This window comes from Canis lupus, chromosome 8 (genome assembly GCF_003254725.2).
Source record: "Canis lupus dingo isolate Sandy chromosome 8, ASM325472v2, whole genome shotgun sequence".
Classification (NCBI taxonomy): Eukaryota; Metazoa; Chordata; class Mammalia; order Carnivora; family Canidae; genus Canis; species Canis lupus.
The window spans coordinates 65,521,706-65,536,393 of NC_064250.1; the positions used below are offsets into that span (position 1 = coordinate 65,521,706).

A 14,688-nucleotide genomic window follows, 5' to 3' on the forward strand; every position below is an offset into this window, starting at 1 on the left:
GCTTGCCAAGGAGATGCTATTATTACCAGCATTTCCGTTTCATAGACCCTGTCATTTTAGTTCCACAGATCAACGGAAGGGTTGGTAACTTACCCAAGGTAATAGAGCTGGGAACCCAAAGCTGGGCAAACAGGCTCCAGAATCCACCCTCACCACCGGGTGAGGCTGTTTCTTGGTGCAGAGAATAAGAAACAACTCCTCTCCCTCCCCCAGCACCCAGGCTAACCCCGATCTCCCTTCCTGTTCTCTGGCAGGATTGACTACACCCCCATCATGTGTACCATAGAATTTTGTTACAACAAAAATTATAGATGTTCATCTCTGCTCATGGGTTGTGGAGGAAGAAGAGGCTGTATTAGGGTTTGTAGCAATGATACGTAGCAAACAACCCCTGTATCTCAGTGGCTCCGAAATGATCTTTTTTTTAAATGTTATTTATTTATTCATGAGAGACACACAGAGAGAGAGAGAGGCAGAGACATAGGCAGAGGGAGAAGCAGGCTCCATGCAGGGAGCCTGACTTGGGACTCGATCCCGGGTCTCCAGGATCATGCCCTGGGCCGAAGGCGGCGCTAACCCGCTGAGCCACCCAGGCTGCCCCCCTAAATGAATTTTTCCTTCCCTCTTACTGGTCTGTGGATCAACCGTGGCTCATCTGGGCTTGACCAGGTTTTCCATCCAGGTGTGCTCCACTGTCTGCCATCCCAGGGCCCAGGCTGAGGACACAGGGATCCCCTGAGCTTGCTTTTCCATCACCAAGGTGGTGGCACAAAAGCGTCAGGATCAGCGATGCTCCTCAAAGCCCCTACTGGGAACCGTCACACAGTCCTCGCTTGTAGTTATAGTCAGTCACGTGGTCAGGCCGACAGCCAGTGGAGTGGGAAGTTGGCTCCACTCACAGGAAGCCATGGCAAAGGAGAACGAGAAGGAAGGTCTGCAAGCAAATGACATGTTGCTCCAAGGCACCAATGGAAAGGGCTTGAACGCAGAAGACGTGGGGAGAATAAGCTCAAGCAGGAGTCTTCCCTGTGGACTCCTGTTGGAGAAAAAGAGGTGAGAGCTCTTGTGGGCACATCTGAGCTTGTAGGTGTGGGGCTGGGAGGAGGTGGATGCTTTGCCCCGTGCCCTCTGCTATCTCCGCAGAGGACTGGGTGAGTCATCCCTTGGGCAGTGAGGCCAGGTGTCTGAAGAATATAGAGGAGGTTCTGAGTGCAACTAGCTCTGTGAATGCGCCAGGAGCTGATCTGGGCTGTGGGAAGGACTGGGGGACAGCTCTGTGGACAGCCCCAGGCTTTCGGTCCCCACCCCTGGGCAGGGGGGGGTCACCATCCTGTCTCAACACTGACTTCTCTTCCACTCACCACGTCAATGTCTTGTCTATTGGGTTTGAGTTGAACACAGTGGCAAACAAGTTGCAAAGAAGTTGTAAATCTTGCCCAAAGAATAGGACTTCTTGATGTCAGCACAAGTGATACTAGGGAGCTACTTGGACTCTGCAGAAGAAGAAGACCCGGTGGTCTTCGAAGAGTTAGTGCTCAATTGGCATCATGGCTGATGACGTGATAGATGTTTCAAATGATTTTATATCAATGGATAAAAAAAAAACCCTCGGGAAAATTGATAAACACTTTAGATTTTTTAAAAAAAGATTTTATTTATTTGGCAGAGAGAGAGCACAAGTAGGGGGAACAGCAGAGGGAGAGAGAGAAGCAGTCTCTCCACTGGGCACTGAGCAGGGAGCCTGATGTGGAGCTCGATCTCATGACCCTGAGATCATGACTTGAGCCAAAATCACGAGTTGGACTGCTGAACTGACTGAGCCACCCGGGTGCCTCAATTTTCACTTGTACTTTTAAAGACAAAGTTCCAATCACATTATTTTACCAGTTACATGAGATGTTGGTTCCTAATTTTGGCAGACTCATTCCTAATGGCCCGTTGTTCCCTCCTTGGGTGGCGAGGCTCCCACAATGAGCATCCATGAGTTTGTGTCCTCCTCCTGCTGGCAGGGGCTGCAGGTAGCTGTGGCTCTTGATCCCTCTGATGATGAGCTCAGCGCTGCAGCGTCAGCACCCTGCTGGGCCAAGGCCACTGGAAGGATGTGTCCAGGCCCCATTGGTGGGAAGCTGTGTGACGTTACGATGACACGACATGTTCTGTGTCACACTGAAGATAACTGCCCTGGATACAAAAGCTCAGACATTACTGCTTCACCACGTCACGCCCAATATTACGTGGGCTCCGATTACAGTCTGGGGAAGTCAAAATACAATCCAGGATGGGTACATTGTTAAAGTGATTGAAACATGGAAATGAATCTGAGCAGAAAGGTCTAAATCTTACCTGGGTTAGCATTATTGTTATAATAAATAATCGTAATAATCCCATACATTTTATAGCTAGCAAAATCCTTCTTATACATTACTTCGTTTGTCTAGGTTACGGAGAATAAATCTTAAGGCTTAATTTCTCTTGGAAGTATCAATCTCCAGTCTATCCTCTACCTAGCTGCCTTTTTAATGGTCCCAAAGCACAGCCTCCCCGTTCACTCCCTAGCTCAAAAACTTTGAAAAACTTTCTGTGTCTAGAGAGCAAACTCCAAACTCCTTAGACTGCCATTCCAGGCCCCCAGCACCCTGCTCAAAGGTCTCATTCCATCCGTGTCTCTGGATGCTCTTCCTTGGGCATCTTGGGCTTCCTGTCTCCTTGCTGCACAACTCTGGTTTTCACGCTGGTGCCTCTGTCCAGGCAGGCTGCCACCCTGTGGATGCCCTTCTCTCACCTCTCCATGTGTGCACCTCACAAAGTGCAGCCTTCAGACAGTTGCCTGAGTCCCCCTGGGAGCTAGGACCTCTTACCTTTGAGATCCCTTTGTACCTTCTCTGAACCCTTCTCAAGACAGCCTGCCCTGTAGTAGAATAAGAGCATACACACAGTCAGTCCCCTCCACTTGGCTGTAAGCTCTTTGGGTGAGCAGGACCTCAGCTTGACCTCCTACCTCAGTTATCGCCCCCCCCCCCATCCTGCCAAGTGTCTAGCCAAGAACCGACACAACCTTCTCTGTAAAGAGCCATATGGTCAACATTTCAGGCTTTGAGAACTGTATGGTGTCTGGTGCAACTGTCAGTTCTGCCACTGAGTGGTGAAAGCACCAAACCAACACATAAACACACGGGCATGGGTGGGTCCTTGCGACTTGTTGTGTGACTGCTGTAACCTTGTGCAAAGAGGGAACCTGGAGCCAGTCCCCCGTGGGAGGACACCTGCCACCCTCTAACCCATCACTGTCCACATAGTGGCTTCCCTGCACCCCATCTACTGGATCCCCCCACCCACTTCCCAAAGTGAGCAGCAACTATTGTCACGATTTCATTTTCCACTTGAGGACATGGGCTGGGGGAGTGTGTAAAAGGATTTAACAGAGCCCCAAGGCCATCAAAGGTGGTGCCATCTTCTTTGGTGGAAGCAGAACTGAATGGGGGGACCCAGAGCCATTCCCTTGCAAAAGCTGCCACGACGTATTCTGTCTCGAGGTCCTTTTGCCATCACAACACACAGCCGTGTGCACTGGCACGCCTGCCTTTCTGTAGGAGGAGCAGAAAGCCTCCCCCCTAGAGCCTCAGTATGTAGGGTGAGCCCTCTCTGGAAGCACTGGGAGCCTGTGGCAGGTGCAGGTAAAGATTTGCATGGGGACCCACGTCATAAAGAAGAATGAACTGCTGGGGACCCAAACAGGGAGGAACATCACTCCAAAACAGAATGGAACTGAAGCGCCAGATAGCTAACCATGGGGGTATTTCAAAGCGGAAAGTGGAATGTTTCCAGATCTTTCCTAGGTCACTAGTGACCTGGATGGTCACCTGCATTTCCCTCTCCCCCTCCCACACGAAGACACAGGTAAAAGAAAAACAAAGCTCTCATTTCTCAAGAAGAGACAATATTGTAGCCAGGGAGTGAGGGCATAATCTTTCCTCCACGATTCTTTGAGTAAAAATGCTCCTTTGGAGAGAACTGTAATTCTCTCTGATAATACCCATTATGGTTTTCCATGTGAGTGAAGAGCTAGAGCCAGAGCTTTGAGAAGTTGAACGTGAAGTACAAAGTTTTCTTTTTATATCTTGCGTGATGGGGAAGTTCAGGACCAAACCATTGAAGAGCATTAGCAAAAGAACTCGAAATACAAGGATCCATCCAGGACTCTTAAAAAACAAAACAAAGCAAACCAAGGCTGCTGCTTGCAATCCTCTTCATCTTTCTAATTTTTTACCTTTTAATGGACCAGAGGAAAAAAAATGATCAAATTAGGACGTGAAACAAAGGGGAACCCAAGTGGGGGCAGGATGCTGCTTCCTCTGGGGATTCTGGGACAGACAGTGAACCGTCCACTCATCCACTGAATTTCCTCCCTCTGCTGAGACTTCCACTCACTCTTGGATCACTTCTTTCCCTTCTCAAACCTCGCTACCCTCCCTCCTTCCTTCTCTTCCTCCAGTGTTTAAAACCCTGCCTCCCACCTCTCAACATTTAAAAAATTCTTAATGATGCAACCTGAGGTTGCCATGGCAACTGATTTCCTTGCCGAGGCGGTGCTAGAGGCCTGTGATGGCGCTGCCATTGAAATTGCAAATAATTTTGTTTTTCTTTCAAAATTAAGTAGTCTGTCTAAAGTGTCCCACTGTGGGGTTTCCTGCCCCTAAAGAATAAGCCTCCCATGCACTGAAATATCCAGTTATTGCATTTGCTCCATATCTTTTATGACTTCCTTCTTCACCAGCATAGAGACGGTCCCTCTGGAAAAATAAGAACACACTCTTTGTTATTTCTCTTTTGTCAGGGTGAGAAATGCTTCTGATGAAGTCGACGACATTTGATGTCCCCCCCCCCACCCTCTTTTAAAATTGTCTTTGGTTTCTCATTCTTAAAAACAGCTAAGTTTCTTTCTCCTTGAATCTTGAGGACAGCTTTGTAAATAGCTCATCAGAGCACAAAGACCCTGTTTGGGGAAGGTCTGGTTTGGTATCACCCTACACAGTCTTGGTGGGGTGTCTCTCCATCTCCCATGCTGCCTTAGCAGCTTCCCAGCACTGGCAGGGGCTGGGCGCCTTCTCGGGGCACTGCCTCTGTTCCCTCAAACCTTGAACACACCTTGCCTGTCTGCCTTCCTGCCTCCCCTCTCTCTTGCCCAAAGCCCACCGCTGAGCCTGCTCTCCCTGAGGTCAGGGCGGTTCCCTAAAGCCATGCCGATGTGGCATGCTCTCTGCCTCAGTTTCCCCTGAGAAGTCGGGATTGTCATCCAAGTGAGCTCAAAGCAAAAACCGGTTCACTGCTTCTGAGGCTCCTCAGGCAGATCAAGAATACAGTTGTGTGGTGCTTGCACAGGACACCACATGCTTTCAGCATCCAGCCCGCAGCCAGGGAGTCCAGTGAACACTCTCCAGTTCTATCCCTGACCTCCCTGGGCCCTAGGACCCCATCAATCCTCCTCCTTTTGAATTTGTCCTTGTTTGGCTTTGATAACAGTGATCTCTCCATGATTTCCTCATAGCCCTGCCCCGTGCTCTTTGGGGGAACCTCACTATACTACCCCAAATTTGTATTTCCAGCCCATGGGTTACCCTCTAAACAAACTCTACACCCATATGACCATCTCCTGAGAGTCACCCCATGGGTATGCCCTAGAGCTCTCTGACATAACAGGTGCCCGCTGGAACCCATCATTTTATCCTCTTGCTCTTCCCTGGTCCTATCAACATTGTAAGTTGTATCATTGTCCATAGGACAGAAACCTGAGAGGCAGCTTTGGATCTTCTCTCCTGCAGGCTCTATGGTCAACCAGTTAGCAGGTATGTCAGGCCTACACCGGAAGAGCCCCCCACGCCATGCCCAGTAGGCTTTACCACCCCCTGCAGTAGCCTCCTGATCGTGGTACCTCCCGCCTCCCGTCCTGCCCCTCTCAGCCACGAACGAGCTCTCTCTGATGCAAACAGGAGCGGGACAGCCCCCCGCAACAAGCAAAACATCCTTGCATTGAGGGTGCAAGTACAAGTCCTTGGTTTTGTCTTTCTGGGCTTGACAAGCCTCCAGGGGTCATCCTGGGCCAAAGGAAGGCTCTAGGCCAAGGGGAGACAGAGTTACTGTGTGGGTTGTTATTGCCCATTTCTCAAGATTTCTTGGCAGACTGTCTGCATCTCGCCAGGGCAGAGGCAGGACATGGACATGAGCCTTCAAGCCCTACACTTTTCCTGGAGGATGAGGATTGGTTGCCAGGGGCAGGGGACTCATACTCTTTCTTTCCTTGTCCCTCCAACTTGTGGCATGCAGCCCACAAACCATAACAGCATGACCGTCTCGTGACATTTGAGTGGCTTGGGTGTTTATTCAATTCCTACTTTCGGGTGCACCTGTTCTGGGCCAGGTCCCGTGGATGTTGCATCCAGATGCTCAGCACCCTTCATGCACCTGCCCGCAGAGGCCGTAGGAGTGAAGAATCATCCTACGGCTAGGATGAAGGAGCAGGTAAGAAATCACCCCTGTCCTCCAGCAGCCCCCAGTGTAGGGGATGAGTGGACACCAGAAGGGGCCACTGTAAACGATGGGGGGTGCTCCACAGATCTTTGCTGGGTGACCTCAGGCAACCATCTTTACTTCTGCAGCCACTGGTTCGACATCTTTTAATGGAGCGAATGGGACCTTCCTGTGGCTGGACTGGGGGAGCTGCACAGGCCTGGGTGGATTCCCAGCAACCCCTCAGTGACTATGCCCTTGGTCACATTGTATAACCCCATGGTCTCAGTTTCTCTATCTGCGAAGTGGGAAGAGCCAGGGTCTCCACCTACAGGACTATGTCAAGGGTCAGATGAGAGCAGGTGTGTGTCAGAAGATGCTCAGGGCAGCGACCTCCCCGCTGGGGAGTTTCCTGGGTACATGGAGTGGAGAGCTGGGGGAGTTGGTCAGGCAAGGTGTCCCGGGAGAGGAGAATGAACAGTGAAGTGTGTGGGTAAGAAACAGCAGGGGTGCAGGTGTGTGAATGTGCTGTTTGTGAGATGTGTGTGGTGTGTGTATCTGTGTGTGTATCTACCTGTATTGTGTGTGTGTGTGTGTGTGTAAATGTGTCTGTGTGTCTGTGTGGCATGTGTGCATGTGGCATATGGGTATTTATCTTTGTATGAGTGTGTCTATTCGTGCGTGTGTCGTATCTGTGTGGTGTGTGTGTGTGGTCCATATGTGTCTATCTGTGTGTGTGTGATGTGTGTGTGAATGTGAGCCTAGTGTGCAGTCTGCATGTATCTATCTGTGGCCTGTATGTGTATCTGAATATGTGTCTGTTTGCCTATGTGTGTGTCTGTGGGGTGTGCATATCTGTGTGTGACGTGTATGTGATGTGTACGGTGTGTGTTTCTATCTCTGTGTGTGTCTATCTATGTGTGTATGCGCGTGCGTGATATTGTCATAGGCACCTGGTGGCGAGACATGGGGCTGGAGAAGCAGACACGTGTCTCACCGAGGGTGACCATCTGGGCCTTGTTAGAGAGCTGTGACTTTGCCTTGAGGGGCCCTGGGAGCCACTGGAGGTTGAGCAGGGGTGTAAAGTGTCATCCGGCCCCTCTGGCCAGCAGGGGTGTGGAGGGGAGAGGACAGCCAAGGACTGTTAGGAGCATTCTGGGAGGTTCAGTGGTAGCGGCCAGCAGAGCCCAACCTGGTAGAAAGTGTCTAGACGATTCTTCACTCCTCCTACGGCCTCTGCAGGCAGGTGCATGAGGGGTGCTGGGCATCTGGACTCAAGCGAGCCTCGCCCCTTCCATCCGGTGGCTCACAGGATAGGAGACCTACCTCTGCTTTCCCCCACTCCATGCATTTAAAGAGTTTCTAGAATGTTCTCACCTTGTTGGGATTTGAGACAAAATCGCACATGCTGAAAATTCCAGACCTATAATTTGGCAAGCTTGGAATAACCGTAATTTAGCACCTGGGGGAAGCAGTTCCCGACACACAGTAGGTTCTCAACAAATACTCGGTGAATGAACGAATGGTTTCTGGGTGTGTTCCCCGTTTTGTTCAAAGAGCAGACACATCCACCTCTTGGGGTTCCTGGCTTGTGTCCTGGGTCAGGGCCCAGCCTGGCTCCGGCCGTGCGGGCTCTGCACACCTTTAGCCGACAATCCTCTCCGGCCTCCGCGTCCTTTGGGGCAGCGGGCCTCCTCCCTCACACTGAGGGCGCTGAGGATGGATGGCGTGCTCCCTGGGGGACAAGAAAGGACGAGAGCCCTCGGCCTGGGTTTGCTCAGTGAGAGGCTCGAGTTCTGGGGTGGACAGGCCTGAGTCCACGCACACCCCGCCGCGGGGGATGCCCGGTGAGACCACATTCCAGAACAACAAGCAGGGCTCTTAGGTATTTTCCATTTAGTCTCAACCAGGAGGTGCTAGGTAGCTTTGTGAGGCATAAGTGCCTTAGGGATTAGAGAAATTCAATTAAATTCAGATAACCTTCACATTCACCATCCAGTTTCCACACACCCAACCAGACCCCGGAACCATCTCCAATTTGCCCAGCATTAACCCCCTTCTCTTTGTGTCTCCCCACTATCTACTGAGATAAATGGAGGTGCCCGGAGAAAATGCTTCCTTTTGAGCAAAGTCGATTTACCCGGCATCACTGGGGGTTAGGGATGGCTCAGAGCCTTGAGTGGAAACAGAGAGTGTGTCTATTTACCTGGAGAGCTTCCTCTCCAGCTCCTTCACACGAGGCATCCTAACGTTGGCAGAACAATGCCTGCAATCCGCCGGTCGAAGCAGCCCCCCAAGCAGGAGGCAGCGCGATTCGCGGGAGTCAAGGTCTTCTGTGATTGCACGAGAACACTCGGTAATGATGATAAAGCACTCAGAAAGTAATGATGTACTTCAATGTACACATGAAGCACTTTTAATTTTTTTCTTTTCGACAAAGAGAAAATTGAAGTGGGCAGCTTCGGTGAAACGTACACCTCTGTCCCTAACTCACGCTGAGTGGCGGATCTAGGAATGTGGGCGCCGGGGCCGAAGGCATTATTGCCAACAAAAAAATTCTTTTACAGGTGACAAGCGAACCTTTGGCTCTGCTGCTTCTCTTGCCTATGAAAGCGTTTCTGCTAAAGCGCTGCTTCAGGAGTGGGGTGCTCCGCTGGTGTCTATGGGATGTGGACGTTCGGAGCAAGACTTGTAGATGGAGGAGGTGAGGTACAGCTTGCTGGTGGGTGGGGGAGGCATGCTACAATCCTTTTCGGGAGAGTAGGGGTCTAGTTCCCAGTGTGTGTCAGCAGATGGGAACCCAAGGAGAGCCCCGATGAGCAGGACATGTATTGGCTAGCTTTTGCTACAAAGTGCTGCATAACAAACAACCCTTACACCCAGTGGTTTTAAATAACACTTCTTATAAATCTGCAGATTGGCTGGGCTTAGCTTGGCAGCTCTGCTTCACCATGGATGTGCTTGGTGGGGTGACTCTGCTCCTCACATGTTTAATTCTGGGCCCCCCGGCAGAAGGGACGATGGCTACCCAGGGGGAGGGCTTCTTAGGCGAAGGCAGAAGCACAAGACAACATGGTCTCTTAAGGCTTAGGTTTGGAGCTGGCTAACTTCCGCTGGCCCATATGCCATTGGCCAGAGAAAGTCGCATGGCCAAACCCAAAGTCATCAGGTGGAGGTAATACAGTGTCCATGAGGCCATGATGAGTGTCTGCCATGTACATTTACTCACTCTGGTCTGTTAGATCCACTTTCTCATTTTTTCTTCTTAACAGTTCTAGAAAACAGGAATTATTATGCCCATTTTACAGAGGATATTTGGTGAGGTAAAGTAACCTCAAGGAGATTACATAGCAGAGTCGGGATGAAAACCTAGGTCTGCCTAACTCCAAAACCCAGCCCTTCATGCATCCATCCATCCATCCAGTCATCATCCATCCATCCATCCATCCATACATCCATCCATCTATCCATCCATCCATTCACATATTCATTCTTTCAACCAGTATTTCTTGAGCACTCTTCATAATAAAGACAATGAGCATGAGGAGATGTCAGTAAAATGAAGGAACAGAAGACAGACATGTTGTTCAAGCACCTACTGTGTGCAGAGCAATTTTACATAGGAAATCCAGTTTAATTCTTACAACAGCTTGAGGAAAATTTTGTGTGGTTTGGCAATGGGGAAAAAAGACAGGGAACTCTGTCCCTTGCCCCAAGATCATACAGCTGGTAAAGGCAAAACCAGAATTGAAATTCAGCCCTTCTGACTCCCTAAAGCCTCTTGTTTCCAGATGCCTTACCATCTGTCCTCCTCGGGTTTGTGTCTCTGAACGGGCACATCCAGCCACAACTCTTGAGCATTTCCTGGTAGGAAAAATCTCATCATGTTGCTCCACTCACAACCCTTGGTGAAAGCCCAGGGGAGCCTGCGTTGAGAGTTGCAGGCTGGGATTTGTCCCATGGTACTGCATCTCTGCATCTCTGATGGCCAGAGATGACAGGACTGTGACAGGAGAATCAGAACAGAGGGAAGAGGTCCTCAGCTGCTCATGGTGCCATGCCGATGGTGCTCCATTGTAAGGACTCCTGGTAGAGCATCACCTGAGCTGTGTGCTCCTTCCCAGGCTTCTAGTGCCCAGGAAAGGACTGTCGTTGCTTCTGGCTGGCTGCAGTGTCTTTCTGAGCCCTTGGGGACAGCCTGCTGGGGACTGGATTTTTTTTAGGAGTTTATTTATTTATTTGAGGAAGAGAGAGAGGCAGAAACAGATAATAAGCAGCAGGGAGGAGACAGAGGGGGACAGAGGCAGACTCCCTGTTAAGCTGGGAGCCCAACATGGGGCCCGATCCCAGGACCCCGAGATCATAACCCAAGTAGAAGGCAGATGCTTAACTGACCGAGCCACCCAGGCACCCTTGGGGACTGGAATATTATCTCGAGGTTGCGAAGCCAGAGATAGAAGAGACCTGGGAACTCCCCCCACCACACACAAGTGGGAAGATTGAGTGTGGAAATGTAGCAGCAGCTGCTGGTGTTCCACCTGGACCCTCTGCAATCATGGACATGGTCACACCCACTTGAAGAGCCAGTGGTGCACCCTTTTTGCTGGAGGACTGCCCTCAGGAGTGAAGTCCACTTAGCTCATGTACCTAAAGGGCCAACGGTGTTTGGGTATCAAAATATGAATACCACAATGCCCTTGTGTCTCATTGGGACAACCTGACATGTGCCAGGATGCTTGAGGGTTTGCATCACAGTTGCCATCTGTGGCATTTTGCTGGACACCACCACCTTGTGTGGGCCCCCTTCCCTCCCCACCCCACTTTTACTGCTCCTCTGGAAACAGGAACAATCAATGATTTCACAGGAATTCTCACTAGGGGGGGCTGCTTCTGGGGAACCTGACCTAAGTCAGAGAGGTGTAAAAGTCTAAGAGAGAAACAACTACTAATTTTAAACCAAGCAAAGCCAGCTCCAGTTTTATTTCCAGCTAGGTTGACCACCTCCGAATCCAGATGACCAAAGGTCATTGGTATGATTGGGCTTTTGTTAGGTAGCCTGGCCATTCTCCATCTGATTAGTTCAGCAAACCTGAACCAAGCCTCACCTGCATGCCAGGCACTGTACACCGTACACCGAGAGACAACCAGGGAGTGGATAAACCCATTGGCCATAGTCAAGGGTGATGGTAGAAGATGTGCAGGGGACACAGAGGAACACAGCTTGTTGTGAGGGTGTGGTGGGGCAGGTATGGATATCCTGTAGGAAGTGGGTAGGGCTGGTGAGGTGTAAGTCAGGTGGGGGTGGGGAGGCCATTCCAGGCAGAGGGAACAGTGTGAACAATGGCATGGAGGCACAGCAAGGGGTGGCTCAGAGTTGCTGAAATATTAAGTTCAGGGCAGAGCGTAGCACATGTGACTAGGAAAGCCAGCAAGGGGCAGAATCAGAAGGGCTCTGTAGACCACTGTTAGGAGTTCGCCAATATCCAGGGTAGCTATGGTGTAGTTTGAGCAGGATGGTGACATGGTCCCACAGATTTTAGAGGGCACACATCTGTTGCAGTGTGGAGGACAGCCTGGAGAAGTCCGGCTGGAGACAGGAGGCCACTGCCATGGCGATGAGAGCCTGAACTGGGGAGATCCTGGTGAGCAGGAGACTCCTGTCTTGCACTTCAGCTCTGGTCACATCAAAGATCTCAGATTCCCTCCATCATGCCTTTCTTTCTCATGGTGCTGTGTCTGCTCATGCTGGACCCTCTTTCCAGACTCCCCTCAGACTGCTGGACCCCTGGGCTCTCTCTCGCTCACCCATCAAGCCTCAGCTCAACCACCACCTTCTGTGACCGACTTTCTCTAGCTTCCCAGGGCCAACTAGGGACCTCATCCTCAGTGTCTCCAGTGTACCAATACCCCCATCTATGTGCCCACTGCTCTAGGAACCCCTTGAGAGTCAGGCCACCTTTTCCCTTTCTGTGTCCCCTCTGCTCAGCGCTGTGCTTCTTGGCCTACAAATGGGCTCCAAAACACATCAAGGGAAAGACTATAATGGAGAACTGCTAAGGGCTGAAACAAGGACAGGGACCGTGCCATGCATCTGTGACCCCAGCAGTCAGCAGAGCCTGGCGTGGAGTGGAAAGTGGCTACATGTGGACTGATCGCTCATCACGGCGTGAGATATGGGGAGGGGGTACAGGGAACAACTATAGTTCTCTGGGTTTTCTCAGGGTCCTGAGGTGGGGGGATTGTATGTGCCTCCACCACCAGAGCTTCCACTATAGATGAATCAGAGTTACGAGCAATTCAGTCCCCTCACACTGCTGACTGGCCTGGCAGCCCGCCCTGTGGTCAATGGGTCCTTCCAGCCTGTGTCCCCCCCGCCTTGGAATGCTCTCCTCACTCAGCCAGTGCAAGTTTACAAGGGTGCAGGGGAGGGTCTCTGGGCCAGGCTTAGAAGTGGCACCCCTTCCTTTTGCCCACATTCCCTTGGCCAGAGCTCAGTCCTGGGGCCGCACCTAACCGGAAACTGGAGCATCTAGTCTACCTGCATGACCCTGGGGCAAGGAGATGAGTGCTGATGGACACACAGCAGTCTCTACCACCGGCGAGTTGCTTAGCCTCTCCACGGTAGCTTCTGCTACAAATGGGGAGTAATCATACCCTCTTCCACTGTCGTCCTGCGGGGTGATGGTGCTGCCACGGCATGGATTCTCCTTAGAAAGTGGCCACACTGGGATCTCTTAGCTCTCTCACTATCCTTCTGAAGCTGTTGTTGCTGTTCTCAGACCAGGCCTCAGTACCATGGTGTGGGGACAAGGCCTACTGTCGCCCTTAGCAGCATCCCACAAAAACTCCCACGTCCAGAGCAGGAGGAAAACCCACAGTTCCCCCTTCCAGCTTCCACACGTCCCCTGATTGCTGACGCCTTCCCCCAGCAGGTGCATGAGATAGAGACGAGGCATCTGAAGGACCTCTGCACACTTGCATTAAGCCCTGGCCAGCGTGGCACTGTGCGTCCCAGCCCGGCCTCTGCATCCTGATGGCTGTTGTCACACTCACTCAAACTATCTGGAAAAATAAACTTTATTGACTTCATTTTCACCTTGAATGGAAACGTGTAAGTCTGCATCTTGCAACAGAAATGCTTTCAGAGGACACCCCCCTTCTCAAATTCCTCCTTCTTTAAATAAAAGCCTCCTTTTCTCTCTGCCTCTGTCTTTCTTCCCTTGGCTGTGTTGTTCAGCGGGCAGCATTATGTGGAGGTTTTTCTACAGTGGGAGCCTTTGGTGACCCTGTCTTAAAAAACTGCTTAAGCATTCAGTAATAGCCCATACAGTGGCTCTCTAAAAATAAACATCTGCTTATAAAGAATTTAACCTGGGAACGCCATGCTTTAGGGGAGAGGGCATCCTTAATGGACACTTAGTGCGGAGCCGAAAAGGACTCTATTGCAGCTGAAAACTGACAGCCTCTCGTTGTCATGATACCAGGGATATTGTAGCAGCTGGGCTGGGGGGCTGGAGAGGTGGCCATGATGGTGGTGGGCTGGGAACCAGGAAAGAAAGGCGCCTAGGACAGACTTTATTGGTCTTTGGACCATCCTTTGGCCACCTGTGAAGAGCGAGAGGTGGAAAAGAAGCCAGGAAGGATGGGAAGAGGAAGCACGTTGGGTGCAGCCAGACTCGGTTTCCTTTTCTGGTTTTGCCACCTCCTGGCTTCTGGATTCTGTGCACACCCTCAATGTCCTGAGCTCCACATCTTCATCCCTAACCTGGAGATGCCAAATCCACACTGTTAGGGGTGCTGGAAGGATTAGGGATGGAGTATGTGAAATTCCCGGGGACAGTCTGGCAGATAATGAGCATTTAATAATACAGTGGTGGTTATAACTGAGGCCACTCATCTGGAGAAGGCAGGTGGAAGCATTGTGGGTTCAGCTCAGAAAGAGGCAAAACTCTCCATGTTGGGTCCCAGAACCCAGAAATGGGAAGCATGCAGGAGCATGGCTGGAAAGATGCAAACATTGGGTGGGGATTTGCTTGAAGCCATTTCCAACTATTGATGCTACAAGCATCATCTGTTGGGCTCTCCCCAGCACAAGGCCCCTGGGGATGTTCCATTTCCCAGGTGAGGGGGCTGTGGCTCAGATCTGGGAGCACTCAGCCCGTAGGGGAAGCTGGGGTGCAGACC

General features: G+C 51.0%; 1 long non-coding RNA gene across 1 annotated transcript; it reads left to right on the forward strand.

Annotated features, from left to right (window-relative positions):
• Window positions 1–880: 880 nt before the first annotated feature.
• On the forward strand, window positions 881–13,687 carry LOC112657725 (uncharacterized). The gene is made up of 3 exons (XR_004818263.2): window positions 881–1,053; window positions 9,072–9,208; window positions 13,434–13,687. It is a non-coding gene; the product is annotated as an uncharacterized LOC112657725 (long non-coding RNA).
• Window positions 13,688–14,688: the final 1,001 nt, after the last annotated feature.